Genomic DNA, 14172 nt, shown 5'->3' with positions numbered 1-14172 from the left:
ACCAAAACCAGGAAGGACTGTATCTGTGAAATACGTATATATTTTTTGAGATGGAGCCTCGCTCTGTCGCCCAGGCTGGAGTGTAGTGGCGCGATCTCGGCTCACTGCAACCTCTGCCTCCCAGGTTCAAGTGATTCTCCTGCCTCAGCCTCCCAAGTAGCTGGGACTATAGTATAGGCACAGGCCACCACGCCCAGCTAATTTTTGTATTTTTAGTAGAGATGGGATTTCGCCATGTTGGCCAGGCTGGTCTCGAACTCCTGACCTCAAGTGATCCGCCCACCTCAGCCTCCCAAAATGCTGGGATTACAGGCATGAACTGCTGTACCCGGCCTGGTTGTTGCATTTTAATGTACTGAGCCAAGCACCAGGCTCCAGGGACACTGCTACTAGGTGGCCTATCCTTGGCTCTGATGCAGGCGCTTCCAGGAAGAATGGGCTGCAGCTCTGTGCAGCCTGCCTGTGCTGGGCCAATGTCAGCTCCCCTTGCTTGAACAGGATTGGCCAGAACACGCCCTGTGCCTGCGAGCAGCCTTGAATGCCACTGGGGATTTGAGGTTTAGGCGTCCCGTTCCTTGAGCAGGAACCTCTGCAGAAAGGCAATTAGAAGAACAAAGTGCCCTCTCCCTGACGGTCTGTCTCCCTCACACCAAAAAGGAAGGTGAAGCTTCCTTTTTAAGGAGGCCCCTTTTTAAGAACCACGGGGTAGCTTCGGTGGTTCACGTCTATAATCCCAGTGCTTTAGGAGACCACAGTGGGAGGATCACTTGAGCCCAGGAGTTTGGAACCAGCCTTGGCAACAGGGGTTGGAGGCTGCAGTGAGCTATGATCATGCCACTGCACTCCACCCTGGGCAACATAGTGAGACCCCATCTCTACAAATGATATAAAAGGCACCTGGGGGTGGTGGTGCGTGCCTGTGGTCCCAGCTATTCAGAAGCCTGAGGCAGGAGGATCGCTTGAATCCAGGAGTTCAAGGCTGCAGTGAACTGTGATTGTGCCATTGCACTCCAGCCTGGGCACCAGAGCGAGACCCTTTCTCTTAAAAAAAAAAGAAGAAGAAGAAACATGTATGAGATACAGCGCTGCAAATCTGGTTCCAACTTTCTCTGTGATTTTGCTGGAATTTGTTCAACACTGAGCTCACAGACAGCAGTGAACCAAAACTTGTTTTCTTTGGACTGCTTTGAGCAAAAATAGAAGAAAGGGGCTCATTTTTTTCCAGTGATTTTTTATTTTTCATCAATAGTGCAGATCCAAAGTAAGTATTTATTCACTGGCCTGATTTCCCAATCTTTTAACTTAGAAGTATGATTGCCAGTTTCCTAGGTTTTTAAGAATACGCTGAAAACAAGCCGCCAAGCTTAGGAGCCGAGAATCATAGAAAGTTCTGTCCATGTGCTTGGATCAGATTTCCAGCACAAACTGTGATGTGTACCTCTCTTAACTCGGAGTCTGACTTTTGTTAGCTGTTGTTGGATGAACAGGTGTGTGCAGCGGATTAGTAACGGGATACAAAGAGAGGTTGTACTTCCGCTGGGAGGAGAATGGGCATTTGGGTTTTTGTTGTTGTTGTTGTTGTTTAATTTCAGCCCTACTGTTTAGAATGAAAATTCTTGCTGTCTTTACCACTTTGTGCTGCACAGGGAGGTGGGAAGAAGGATGTTAGACGTGCGTATTAACAAATGCTCTTATGGCTACATTTTTTGGTCTATGCAAAAAAAAAAAAAAAAGTTCGTCTTTTTTTTAATCCAGTTATCAAACTTGTGTAAAAATAAGAAAGTATACCCTTAAATAGAATTGTGCCCTGGAAGGAACCCAGATGGCTCTCTTGAGATTAAAATAGTCATCCCAGCCGGGCACGGTGGCTCATGCCTGTAATCCCAGCACTTTGGGAAGCCAAGGCAGCAGGACTGCTTGAGGCCAGGAGTTTGAGACCAGCCTGGCCAACATGGTGAAACCCCCTCTTTACTAAAAATAACAAAAATTAGCTGGGAGTGGTGGTGGGTGCCTGTAATCCCAGCGACTCGGGAGGCTGAGGCAGGACAATCACCTGAACCCAAGAGGCGGAGGTTGCAGTGAGCCGAGATCACACCATTGCACTCCAGCCTGGGCAACAAGAGCGAAACTCTGTCTCAAAAAAAAAAAAAAAGAAAAAAAAAAACTTAAGGACATCATTCTCAGTTTTTTTTAAAGGGTACTAGTTTTAGTTTTGATTTACCAATTTATGTTTCCGAGACGTTTTTTCAATTAAGTGAGTCATTTTTGAACTATTGTGAGGCACTCATTCTAATTTAATGGCTCTCAGTTTACAGGAACATAACATTTGATGCCAATGAAATTCATTAGAATTCTGCGCTATCCTGTGAACGGCGTGCCCATCTGTCTTGTATGTGTTTCCAGGGGTGGCTTACGATGGTCTTCGCCATGTACTGGATGGACGTGTACTTATTATCAATACTCACACCCTGAGACCCAAGAGGATCCCTCGTAAAACAAGGCCATATCTGATTTGGATTAAAATCCCCACGGAGAACCTGATGTCACCCAGGAAAGTGCACGTCTACTTGCGTGCTCTTGAGAAACAGTTGAGAAAACAGTCCTTCCAGCTCAGTAAATACCATTTTGTTTCTGTCTGCTCACCACCCTTGCATTTGCAATAAACCTGACAAAAACTTCCAGAGCGAAAATAAGAATGTTCATATTTGAAGGAGATGTTGGCAGACGGCCACAGACTTCAAGTACGCAAGCTCATTCCGCTCTTGCTTTTCTGCCAATAACTCCTTGGCCTCCGCGCACTCTGCACAGGCAGGGCCTGAGGACGGATCATGATCGTGTCCGATGATCACGGACCCGCCGGAGACTCTCAATGGAGAGGCGATGAGTCACAGCCAAGCGAACTTTCTCTGCTCCTGAACAAATTGCTTCTCCTCGTCGTCCCACTCCAAACCTAGAGGTGGGACAACCCCAGCATCCTGGGCGTGAACGCACCCAGCTTGATTGTCACATGGGGAATAGAGACCTCGCGCCTGCCTGGCATAGGCCAACCCAGTAATGTTCATTTAAAGCTGGCTTTACTAGTCCTTCTTCCACAATGAGAGGTGACCCTTCACTTCACCGAGAAAGGAAGGAAGAAAGGTAGGTGCAGGGAGGAAGGGGTGGGGGGAAGGGAGATGGACTGAGTGGGGGTGAGAAAGGACGAGAAAGAGCCTTTACTGCTTTTAAAGTGGATTTGACGGCCAGTAGGATTACAGGCCGGGCGCGGTGGCGCACATCTGTAATCCCAGCACTTTGGGGGGCCAAGGGGGGTGGACTTGAGGTCAGGAGTTCAAGACCAGCCTGGCCAACATGGTGAAATCCCGCCTCTACTGAAAAATACAAAAACAGGCAGGGTGTGGTGGCACACACCTGTAATCCCAGCTAGTCGGGAGGCTGAGGCACAGGAATCGCTTGAACACAGGAGGCAGAGGTAGCAGTGAGCTGAAATCACGCCGCTGCACTCCAGCCTGGGCGACAGAGCGAGACTCTGTCTCAAAAAAAAAAAAAAGAATTAAGTTCATCTCACCTTGTCCAAAAGCCATGGACACAGTTGAGGTCACCTCAGGAGACCAAGGGATCAGCTCAGCAAGGGCAGGTCCCTCCCCACAACAACGGGTCCTGGAATGTTCCAGAAACATTTTGAAAATTGTGTTCTATGATATTTGTCAACGAACTCAGCCTCTACTATCCCCACTCTTCTCCTGGTTGGCTGGACACAGCCGGACCCTTGGAAAGTGGGTGGGGGTAGGGAGAGTGGTCCCAGGAGTAGGGCCAAGGGCGGGAGGAAGGGGCTGATGACAGAGGCTATAAATAGCCAGGCAGCTGCTTGGCAGCTGGTGCAGGGAATTGTCTGGACGAGGGGATGGCGTCCAAGAAGGGAACAATGAAACAGCACCGGTCAGAGAGCAAACAGAGAAGGGGGCGGTGGGGTGAGGGCGCAGAGTCGCTCTGGTCCTTCCTCCCCGACAGGTGTGACCCTGCGCTTTTGGGGGCGCAGAGGGGAACCCTGGACAGCTCTGGAGGCAGCAGAGGGAGCCTCGTGCTTCACCTCCTTGGCCCAGAACCCACATCTGGCTCAGGACTGGACAAAAGAAAGACAGCCTGTCACCTAAGCTTTTGCACCGGAGGAGTCTGCCTGCTGGGGCGGAGGAGTCTGCCTGCTGGGGCGGTCGTGTTGTTTGCGCGTCAGTGTGGGCAATATTTTTAAACCCTTTAAGTTTTTGTTGGGGTGCAACTTCCATCAGTAAAGTGCACGTAGCTCGGTGAGTTTTCACACATTGATGCACCCATACAGCTATCACTCCGAACAAGATATACGACGTTTCTAGACGCTCAGCAGACTCCCTCTGCCGCCCAAGGGTCACCTCTGTTTCCATCACTGTCATCCTAGATTGCGCCTTCCTTTTGACTTCGGGGTTGAGTCATATCACAGAAATCATGCAGTAAGGACCGTTCTGTGTCTGGCTTCTTTCACTCATCAATCCGCCTAGGAGATTCCTCCCTGCCGTGTGCAGCAGAATTTTGTTTCTTTTCATTGCAGCGTAATATTTCATCGCGTGAAGAGGCCATGATTTCTCCGTTCCGCTGAGGATCGCTTGAGCTGTTTCCAGTTTGGGGCGCGATGAACAATGCCGCAGTGAGGATTCTTGTCAGTGCTGGCGTATCTCATGGTAGGTTTGGAAATAAATTCTGATGGGAATTAAAACTGGTGTAACCTCTATAAAGGGCCATTTAGCAAGAGCTGTCAAAATGTAAAAAACATGCGCCCTTCTGGGAATTACTTCTACAGATCTGCCCGAACATGCAAAATGTCTCATGCACCAGGTTCTTCTTTGCAGCATTTATTTGCAAAAGCTGAGGTGTAGCAACAACCTAAATATCCATCAATAAATATTTATCCATCCATAGACTAGAATACCAGGCAGCCACCAGAAGGAATGAGAAAGCTCGGTACCGGCAGGACCTCCAAGTTAAGTAAAAAAGCAAGATGCTGAACAGTACATATAGTTCTCCACCATGTAGATTAAAAAGGGACGGAATACATTTGCTTGTATTTGCATAAAATATCTATGAGTATAGTCAAGAAATAGATAATATGATCTATGTATGCGGGATGCGGGGAAGGAAGATGTTTCCGTGTATATTCCTTGGTAATCGTTGAATTTTAAGCCATATGAATGCATTGTCTACTCAAAAACTCAATTTATTGTGAAAAGACTAAAAACCACTGAACTGTACACATTAAAATTCTATGGTATGTGATTTAGATCTCAATGAAAAATATATATTGAGGATGGGTGAGGTGGCTCATGCCTGTAATCCCAGCATTTTGGGAGTCTGAGGCAGGTGGATCACTTGAAGTCAGGAGTTTGAGACCAGCCTGGCCAACATGATGAAACCCCGTCTCTACTAAAAATACAAAAATTAGCTGGGCATGGTGCCGGGCACGCTTGTAGTCCCAGCTACTCAGGAGGCTGAGGCAGGAGAATCGCTTGAGCCTGGGAGGAGCCAGAGGTTGCAGTGAGCCCAGATCACACCACTGCACTCCAGCCTGGGCAACAGACCGAGACTGTCTCAATAAACAACAACAAAAAAAATTACATTTAAAAAAACTTAGGCTATGGGGCCCAGCGTGGAGGCTCACACATGTAATTCCAACATTTTGGGAAGCTAATGCAGGTGAATCACTTAAGCCCAGGAGTTCAGGACCAGCTTGAGCAACAGTGAGACTCCATCTGTATATTAGAAAAAAAAAAAAATTAGCCAGGCATGGTGTTGCACACCTGTAGTCCCAGCTGCTTAGGAGGCTGAGGTGAGAGGATCACTTGAGCCTGGGAGTTCGAGGCTGAAGTGAGCCATGAAGGCGCCACTACACTCCAGCCTGGGTGACAGAGTGAGAGCCTGTCTTTAAAAAATATATAATAATAATAATAATAATTAATAATTAAACAAATAATAAGGCTTAGACTAAGAGGGAAGGCAGAGCACACTCAGGTGCATTCGGCCTTCTGGATGCTACCAGGGAATGCCAGACCTCCGGGAGAAACAAGAACCCACGTGTTCTCAAGGCGCCCAGCCCAGCCCAACCTGTGGCCCTCCAGAAACTGTTGTGGTCATCCTCCATTCACCTGTCTATTCATTCATCAACTCACCCTTCAGATAGCTGCAGAGGACCTATGATCACCAGGAATCTCCCCATGAGCACACTATGGGGCACTGGGAAGACGGTGGCCACAGTTGGAGGTGGGAGCCGCACAGGCAGATGGAACCGCAGTGGCCGCAAGCCCTGGAGGATCTTTGGCCGTCCGTGCTGGCTTGGAAGCCCTCCCGGGTTTCTTCACACGGACTTAGGGCTTTGGGGACCCTGGCTGGGGTGACCTCGACCTGTGCTGAGCCTCCAAAGATTCCTGTAAGCGCTGCACCCCGAGCGGAGACTGCAGCTCGGCCTCCCTGCGTCTGCACTGCCTCCCCTGCTGCAGGGCTGTCCCCAAGGGCCCGGGCCATGCTCCTCCTACCGCAGCTCCTGGTCCTGGCGCCTCCTCCATCCAGAGACACAAGTGGCCCCTACGACTCCAGCACCAGACCTGATCTCAAGCACCAGGCAATTCTCATTAAATCAAAATGTGCTAGAACCGGAAGGAATAAATCTCACTATGATGGATTCCTGGGGTTCCAACAACCCCTCAGCAACCAGTATATTAATTCTAATAAAATGTTTTAAAATTCAGTAAAATGCAAGGAATCCCATTTTCCAGGAAGGCAAACAAAGGCTCAGGCATATGTAAGGCACAGAGGGAGTGACGGCCAACCGGGGAATTAGACTAAGGTTTCTTTCCTCTCTGTGCCTTGATAGAGAATCCACCTGAGTTCCAGAACTTGCATCAGAAACAGGGTCCTCTTCCCACACCCCACTTCGCAGGGAGGGCTCAAGCCGCATCTGCCTCTGGAAGCAGATATCCGTGACTATTATGACTCTTTGGAAGGCAGCCAGGCATGAGCCTGTGGCTTACATTCCTTAATGCTCAAGCACATTCCTTCGTGTTCAAGTATACGTGTGGTTGGCTAGAGCACAGAAGCACAGAGCTGAGCAAAATATTCAGCGCCTTTTTCAGAGAACCCTAGCTGGTGCTGGTGGATGTTCCTGCCCTTTCCTCCACCATGAACATTTTTAAAAATTAAGGTGAGTCTGGGCACAGTAGCTCATGCCTGTAATCCCAGCACTTTAGGAGGCTGAGATGGGAAGATCCCTTGAGCCCAGAAGTTTGAGACCAGCCTGGGCAACACAGTGAGACCCCATCTCTACAAAAACTAAAAAATTAGCCAGGCAGGGCATCATGTGCCTGTAGCCCCAGCTACTCAGCAGTCTGAGGTAGGAGGATCACTTGAGCCCAGGAAGTTGAGGCTTCAGTGAGCCATGTTTGTGACGCTGCACTCCAAAAAGAAAAAAGAAAAAAAGAGGCCAGGCACAGTGGCCCACACCTGTAATCCCAGCACTTTGGGGAGGCTGAATTGGGTGGATCACCTGAGGTCAGGAGTTCGAGACCAGCCTGGACAACATGGTGAAACCCCATCTCTACTAAAAATACAAAAATTAGTCGGGCATCGTGGCAGGTGCCTGTAGTCTCAGCTACTCGGGAGGCTGAAGCAGGAGAATCGCTTGAACCCAGGAGGGGGAGGTTGCAGTGAGCCGACATGGTGCCACTGTACTCCATCCTGGGCGACAGAGTGAGACTCCGTCTCAAAAAAAAAAAAAAAGAAATATGAAATGTCCAGAAAAGGCAAATCTATAGAGACAGAAAGATCAACCGTTGCTGGGGCAAGGGAGGAGAACTGTCACAAGTTGAGAGTAAAATTTTTAGGATGGTGGAGATGTTCTAAAAATTGGATCATGTTGGTTACATGACTCTACAAATTTACTAAAAGGCATTGGTTATACATTGAGAGTGGGTGAATTTTACTATATGTAACTATATCTAAAAAACACTGTGAAAATAAAAGAAAGTAACCTGCAAGGTAGTAAGGCCGAGATGAAACAGTTGGCAATAGGATAATTATTTTGTAAGTTGGGTGATGGGTAACAGGATTCATTATACTATTATTTTTGTTTATATTTGAAATTTTTCATTATACTAAGTTTAAAAAATTAATACTTGCTCCTCTGTGCTTCCAAACACCAAAATACATGTGATCCCATGAAATCCCAAGCACGCTGTATTGGTGTCATTTACAAGCCTGCCTTTCTACCGAGTTAGTGAGTTTCCTACAGGCCGGGATGGTTTCCCATTATTTGCTGCTTTTTTGTATTTCTTCCAGGATCTGACTTTGAAGGCTGGCAAATAGATGTTAATTGAATAAGTTATTTAAGTAAAATGGGGAGAGAAAAAAAAGAAATATCTAGTAACATAGAAAAGATCATTTTCCAAAAGCTAACTCAAGTTTCTTGAAAGGAAACCTTTCCAATTCTCAGAGCTTCGAGAGACCATCTTACTTCCATGTATGTTTGGCTGTTGCTTTTTTGTTTGTTTTTGGAATGTCCTGCTTTAGAGAGAGCTGCCATCAGTAGAAGCATGAGGAATGGATCCCTTGTTCTATTTTTTAAAAAATAATTAAAGAACTCTAAATGAAGATAATGTTGAAGAAAATTGGATTCTTCTTCTTCTTCTTTTTTTTTTTTTTCAGATGGAGTTTCACTCTTGTCTCCCAGGCTGTGGGTGCAATGGTATGATCTCAGCTCACTGCAACCTCTGCCTCCCAGGTTCAAGTGGTTCTCCTACCTCAGCCTCCCGAGTAGCTGGGAGTATAGGTGTGCACCAACATGCCCAACTAATTTTTTATTTTTTAGTAGAGACGGGATTTCACCATGTTGGCCAGGCTGGTCTCAAACTCCTGACCTCAGGTGATCTGTCCGCTTCAGCCTCCCAAAGTGTTGGGATTACAGGCATGAGCCACCGCGCCCAGCCTGGATTCTTCTTGATTAATTTTTTTTTTTTTTTCCTGAGATGGAGTTTCGCTCTGTTGCCCACGCTGGAGTGCAGTGGTACAATCTCAGCTCACTGCAACCTCCACCTCCCAGGTTCAAGTGATTCTCCTGCCTCAGCCTCCCGAGTAGCTGGGACTTGAGGCCTATGCCCCCACGCCTGTCTAATTTTGTATTTTTAGTAAAGACGGGGTTTCACCATGTTGCCCAGGCTGGTCTCAAACTCCCGACCTCAAGTGATCCACCTGCCTCAGCCTCCCAAAGTGCTGGGATTACAGGTGTGAGCCACCGCGCCTGGCCAACATTTTGTAATGTCTCAAAGTCCTCATTGGGAGTCTCCTCTCCCATCACATTGAGATAGGAAGCAGGACTTGATTCCTGATGCAGACCAAATTGACGACCAGCTAAAACAGGGACTGGGTGGAAGCAGATTTTCACAAAACACGCCCACCAGTGCACCGGGTCGGTTTACCGCGGCCATGGCAACATCTGGGAGTTACCACCCCTTTCCATGGCAATGACCCAGCACCCAGAAGTTACCTCCCTTTTCCTAGAGTCTGGATAATCTGCCCCTTAATTTGCATGTAATTAAAAGTGGGTATAAATATGATGGCAGCACTGCCTCTGAGCCGCTACTCTGGGCACACTGCCTATGGAGTAGCCCTGTGTGGCAGGGAGCAGTCCCTCTGCTGCTGCTGGACACTGCCGCTCCAATATAAGTTGCTGTCTAACACCACCGGCTCGCCCTTGAATTCTTTCCTGGGTGAAGCCAAGAACCCTCCCAGGCTAAGCCCCAATTTGGGGGCTCACCTGCCCTGCATCAACATTAACATAGAAAATACACTTATTTGAGTCTGTTCTGATAAATTTCCCATTTTTTAAAATATGTGATTTTTGTTGCCAATTGACAGGGAGAAACAGGAAAACTTTGAAGAATCTTCCAGATTTGCCTAACGCAGATGTGCATGACCTGACAAGATAGATGTGCCATTTGGACCCTTTCAAGAGCAGACAGAAGGGAAGGGAGGTAATACGGATCAATTACAGATGTGGGTTGCTTTATTTATTTATTTTTTTTTTGAGGTGGAGTCTCACTCTGTTACCAAAGCTGGAGTGCAGTGGTACAATCTCAGCTCACTGCAACCTCCGCCTCTTGGGTTCAAGTGATTCTCCTGCCTCAGCCTCCCAAGTAGCTGGGATTACAGGCGTGTGCCACCACGCCTGGCTAATTTTGTATTTTTAGCAGGGACGGGGTTTCACTATGTTGGCCAGGCTGGTCTTGAACTCCTGACCTCAGGTGATCTGCCCAACTCGCACTCCCGAAGTGCTGGGATTACAGGCGTGAACCACCGTGCCCAGCCTGTGTGTTGCTTATTGACACCTGAGAAAGTCAACATAAGGCAATTCCGTCATTGTATGAACATCACAGGGTGCACTTACACAGACCTAGATGGCACAGCCTACCACACACCTAGGCCACATGGTGTAACCTATTGCTCCTATGCTACCAACCTGTACAGCTTGTTACCCCACTGAATACTGTAGGCAACTGCAACAAAATGGTAAGTGATTGTGTATCTAAACACTTCTTTATCATTATTATTATACCTTAAGTCCTAGGGTACATGTGCACAATGTGCAGGTTTGTTACGTAAGTATACATGTGCCATGTTGGTTTGCTGTACCCATTAACTCGTCATTTACATTAGGTATTTCTCCTAATGCTATCCCTCCCGCCTCCCCCCGCCCCATGACAGACCCCGGTGTGTGATGTTATCTGCCCTGTGTCCAAGTGTTCTCATTGTTCAATTCCCACCTATGAGTGAGAACATGCAGTGTTTGGTTTTCTGTCCTTGTGACAGTTTGCTCAGAATGATGGTTTCCAGCTTCATCCATGTCCCTGCAAAGGACATGACCTCCTCCTTTTTTATGGCTGTATAGTATTCCATGGTGTGTATGTGCCTCATTTTCTTAATCCAGTCTATCATTAATGGACATTTGGGTTGGTTCCGAGTTTTTGCTATTGTGAATAGTGCCACAATAAACATACGTGTGCATGTGTCTTTATAGTAGCATGATTTATAATCCTTTGGGTATATACCCAGTAATGGGATGGCTGGGTCAAGTGGTATTTCTAGTTCTAGATCCTTGAGGAATCGCCACACTGTCTTCCACAATGGTTGAACTAGTTTACACTCCCACCAACAGTGTAAAAGCATTCCTATTTCTCCACATCCTCTCCAGCATCTGTTGTTTCCTGACTTTTTAATGATCGCCATTCTAAATGGTGTGAGATGGTATCTCATTGTGGTTTTGATTTGCATTTCTCTGATGACCAAACACTTCTAAACATAAAAAATGCACAGCACAAATACAGTATAAAAGATTAAAAATGGGCCGCACAGTGGCTCACGCCTGTAATACCAGAACCTTGGGAGGCCAAGGCAGGTGGATCACCTGAGGTCAGGAGTTCGAGACCAGCCTGGCCAACATAGTGAAACTCTGTCTCTACTAAAAATACAAAAATTAGCTGGGCATGGTGGTGGGCACCTGTAATCCCAGCTACTCAGGAGGCTGAGGCAGGAGAATCGCTTGAACCTGGGAGGCGGAGTTTGCGGTGAGCCGAGATTGCGCCACTGCACCCCAGCCTGGGCAACAGAGTGAGACTCCATCTCAAAAAAATAAAGATTAAAAATGGCACACCCGTATAGGGCACTTACCATAAATGGAGCTTGCAGGACTGGAAGTTGCTCTTGGTTAGTGAGTGGGTGGTGAGTGAATGTGAAGGCCTCAGACATGACTGTCCACCACTGTAGACGCTATAGACACAGTACACTTAGACCACACTAAGTTTATTTCAAATTTGATCTTTTGGCTGGGCACAGTGGCTTACGCCTGTAATCCCAGCACTTTGGGAGGGCAAGGCAGGTGGATCACGAGGTCAGGAGATCGAGACCATCCTGGCTAACACGGTGAAACCCCGTCTCTACTAAAAATACAAAAAATTAGCCAGTTGTGGTGGCGGGCGCCTGTAGTCCCAGCTACTCGGGAGGCTGAGGCAGGAGAATGGTGTGAACCTGGGAGGCAGAGCTTGCAGTGAGCCGAGATCTCGCTACTGCACTCCAACCTGGGCGACAGAGCAAGACTCCATCTCAAAAAAATAAAATAAAATAAAATAAAATAAAATAAAATAAAATAAAATAAAATTTGGTTCTTTCTCTTCAGTAATAAATTAACCTTAGCTTACTAGAACTTTTTTACTTTATAAACTTTTTAATTTTTTTAACTTTTTTACTTTTTTGTAATAACACAGCTTAAAACACAAACACATCAAACACATTGTACAAAGATATTTATTTTCGTTATGTCTTTATTCTATTAGCTTTTTTTTTTTTTTTTTGAGATAGGGTCTCACTCTGTCACCCAGGCTGGAGTGCAGTGGCACAGTCTTGGCTCACTGCAGCCTTGACCTCCCAGGCTCAAGCGATCTTCCCACCTCAGCCTCTCAAATAGCTGGGACTACAGACGCACATCACCACTCCCGGCTAATTTTTGTATTTTATGTAGAGACAGGGTTTCGCCACCTTACCCAGGCTGGTCTCAAACTCCTGAGCTCAAGCAGTCCACCCACTTCTGCCTCCCAAAGTGCTGGGATTACAGGTGTGAGCCACTGCACCTGACCCTATTAACTTTTTTCTTCTTCTAGAAGGAGTCTCGTTCTGTTGCCCAGGCTGGAGCGCTGTGGCGCGATCTCAGCTCACCGCAACCTCCGTCTCCTGAGTTCAAGCAATTAATTCTCCCTGCCTCAGCCTCCCAAGTAGCTGGGATTACAGGCGTCCACCACGATGCCCGGCTAATTTTTGTATTTTTTAGTGGAGATGGGGTTTCACCATGTTGGCCAGGCTGGTCTCAAACTCCTGACCTCAGGTGATCTGCCCGCCTCGGCCTCCCAAAGTGCTGGGATTACAGGCGGGAGCCACTGTGCCTGGACAGCCTTTTCTATTAATTTTTTTTAAACTTTTTAAACTTTTTCATTAAAAACTAAGACACACATACACATTAGCCTAGGCCTACCCAGGGTCACGATCATGAATGTCACTGTCTTCCACCTCCACATCTCGTCCCACTGGAAGGTCTTCAGAGGCAATGTGTATGCAGACTGTCATCTCCTGTGATAATAATGCTTCCTTCTAGAATACCTCCTGAAAGGCCTGCCCGAGGCTGTTTTACGGGTAACTGTAAAAAAATATGAGTGCACTCTAAGGAACAATAAGGGCCAGGCACCATGGCTCAGGCCTGTAATCCCAGCACTCTGGGAGGCCAAGGTCAGAGGATCGCTTGAGCTCAAGAGTTCAAGGCCAGCCTGGGCAACTTCGTCAAACCTTGTCTCTACTAAAAATTTTTTAAAAATAGCCAGGAGTGGTGGCGCACACCTGTAGTCTCAGCTACTCAGGAGGCTGAGGCAGAAGGATTGTTTGAGCTCCAGAGGCCAAGCCTACAGCGAGCTATGGTCACACCACTGTACTCCAGCCTAGGCAACAGAGCGAGACCCTGTCTCTATAAAAACAAAACAAAATGAAATGAAAAAAGTATAGTGTAGTAAATACCTAAGCCAGTAACACAGTTGTTTATTATCATTACCGAGTATTATGTACGGTGCATAATTACATGTGCTAGACTTTTATATGACTGGCAGCACGGTAGGTTGGTTTACACCAGCATCACCACAAACTCGTGAGGAATGCGTTCCCCTATGAAGTCTCTAGGCCATAAGAATGTTAAGAATTTTTCAGCTCCGTGAAAATCTTATGGGACCACGGTCCTATATGCAGGCTGTTGACCCAAACCTCTATGGGGCGCACGACTGTCCATCCCTCCCAGGGACCGGGCGAAGTGCTGGGCCTTGAGAAGGCATTGCATGGCACCGCCCAAGGATCCTGTAACTGCGCCACGCAGGGGTCGATGATCTGCCTGCGCCAGAGCAGGGAGACCCCGGCGGGCCCCAGGTCTCCCCAGGGTGAGCCTGGCGCGCTCTCGGGCGCCACCTAGCGCCAACCAGAGCCGGAGCGCTCAGACTTGCGACCCCAAACGAGGCCCCGCGGCTTCAGAAGTCCCAAGCTCCGGGACTGAGCGAGCGTGGCCTGGGCATCCTGGGA

General features: G+C 47.6%; 1 long non-coding RNA gene across 2 annotated transcripts; it reads left to right on the top strand.

Annotated features, from left to right (window-relative positions):
• Positions 1–1723: 1723 nt before the first annotated feature.
• LOC104002502 (uncharacterized) lies at positions 1724–11437 on the top strand. Of its 2 annotated transcripts, XR_010152241.1 has the most exons (4): positions 1724–3138; positions 4580–4709; positions 8719–8758; positions 9928–11437. It is a non-coding gene; the product is annotated as an uncharacterized LOC104002502 (long non-coding RNA). The 2 variants fall into 2 exon arrangements; XR_008539913.2 differs by lacking the exon at positions 8719–8758.
• The last annotated feature ends 2735 nt before the right edge of the window (positions 11438–14172 follow it).

This window comes from Pan troglodytes, chromosome 18 (assembly GCF_028858775.2).
Source record: "Pan troglodytes isolate AG18354 chromosome 18, NHGRI_mPanTro3-v2.0_pri, whole genome shotgun sequence".
Taxonomy (NCBI): domain Eukaryota; kingdom Metazoa; phylum Chordata; class Mammalia; order Primates; family Hominidae; genus Pan; species Pan troglodytes.
The sequence above is the reverse complement of the archived record's forward strand: the minus strand, read 5'-3'. Positions and strand labels throughout refer to the sequence as shown.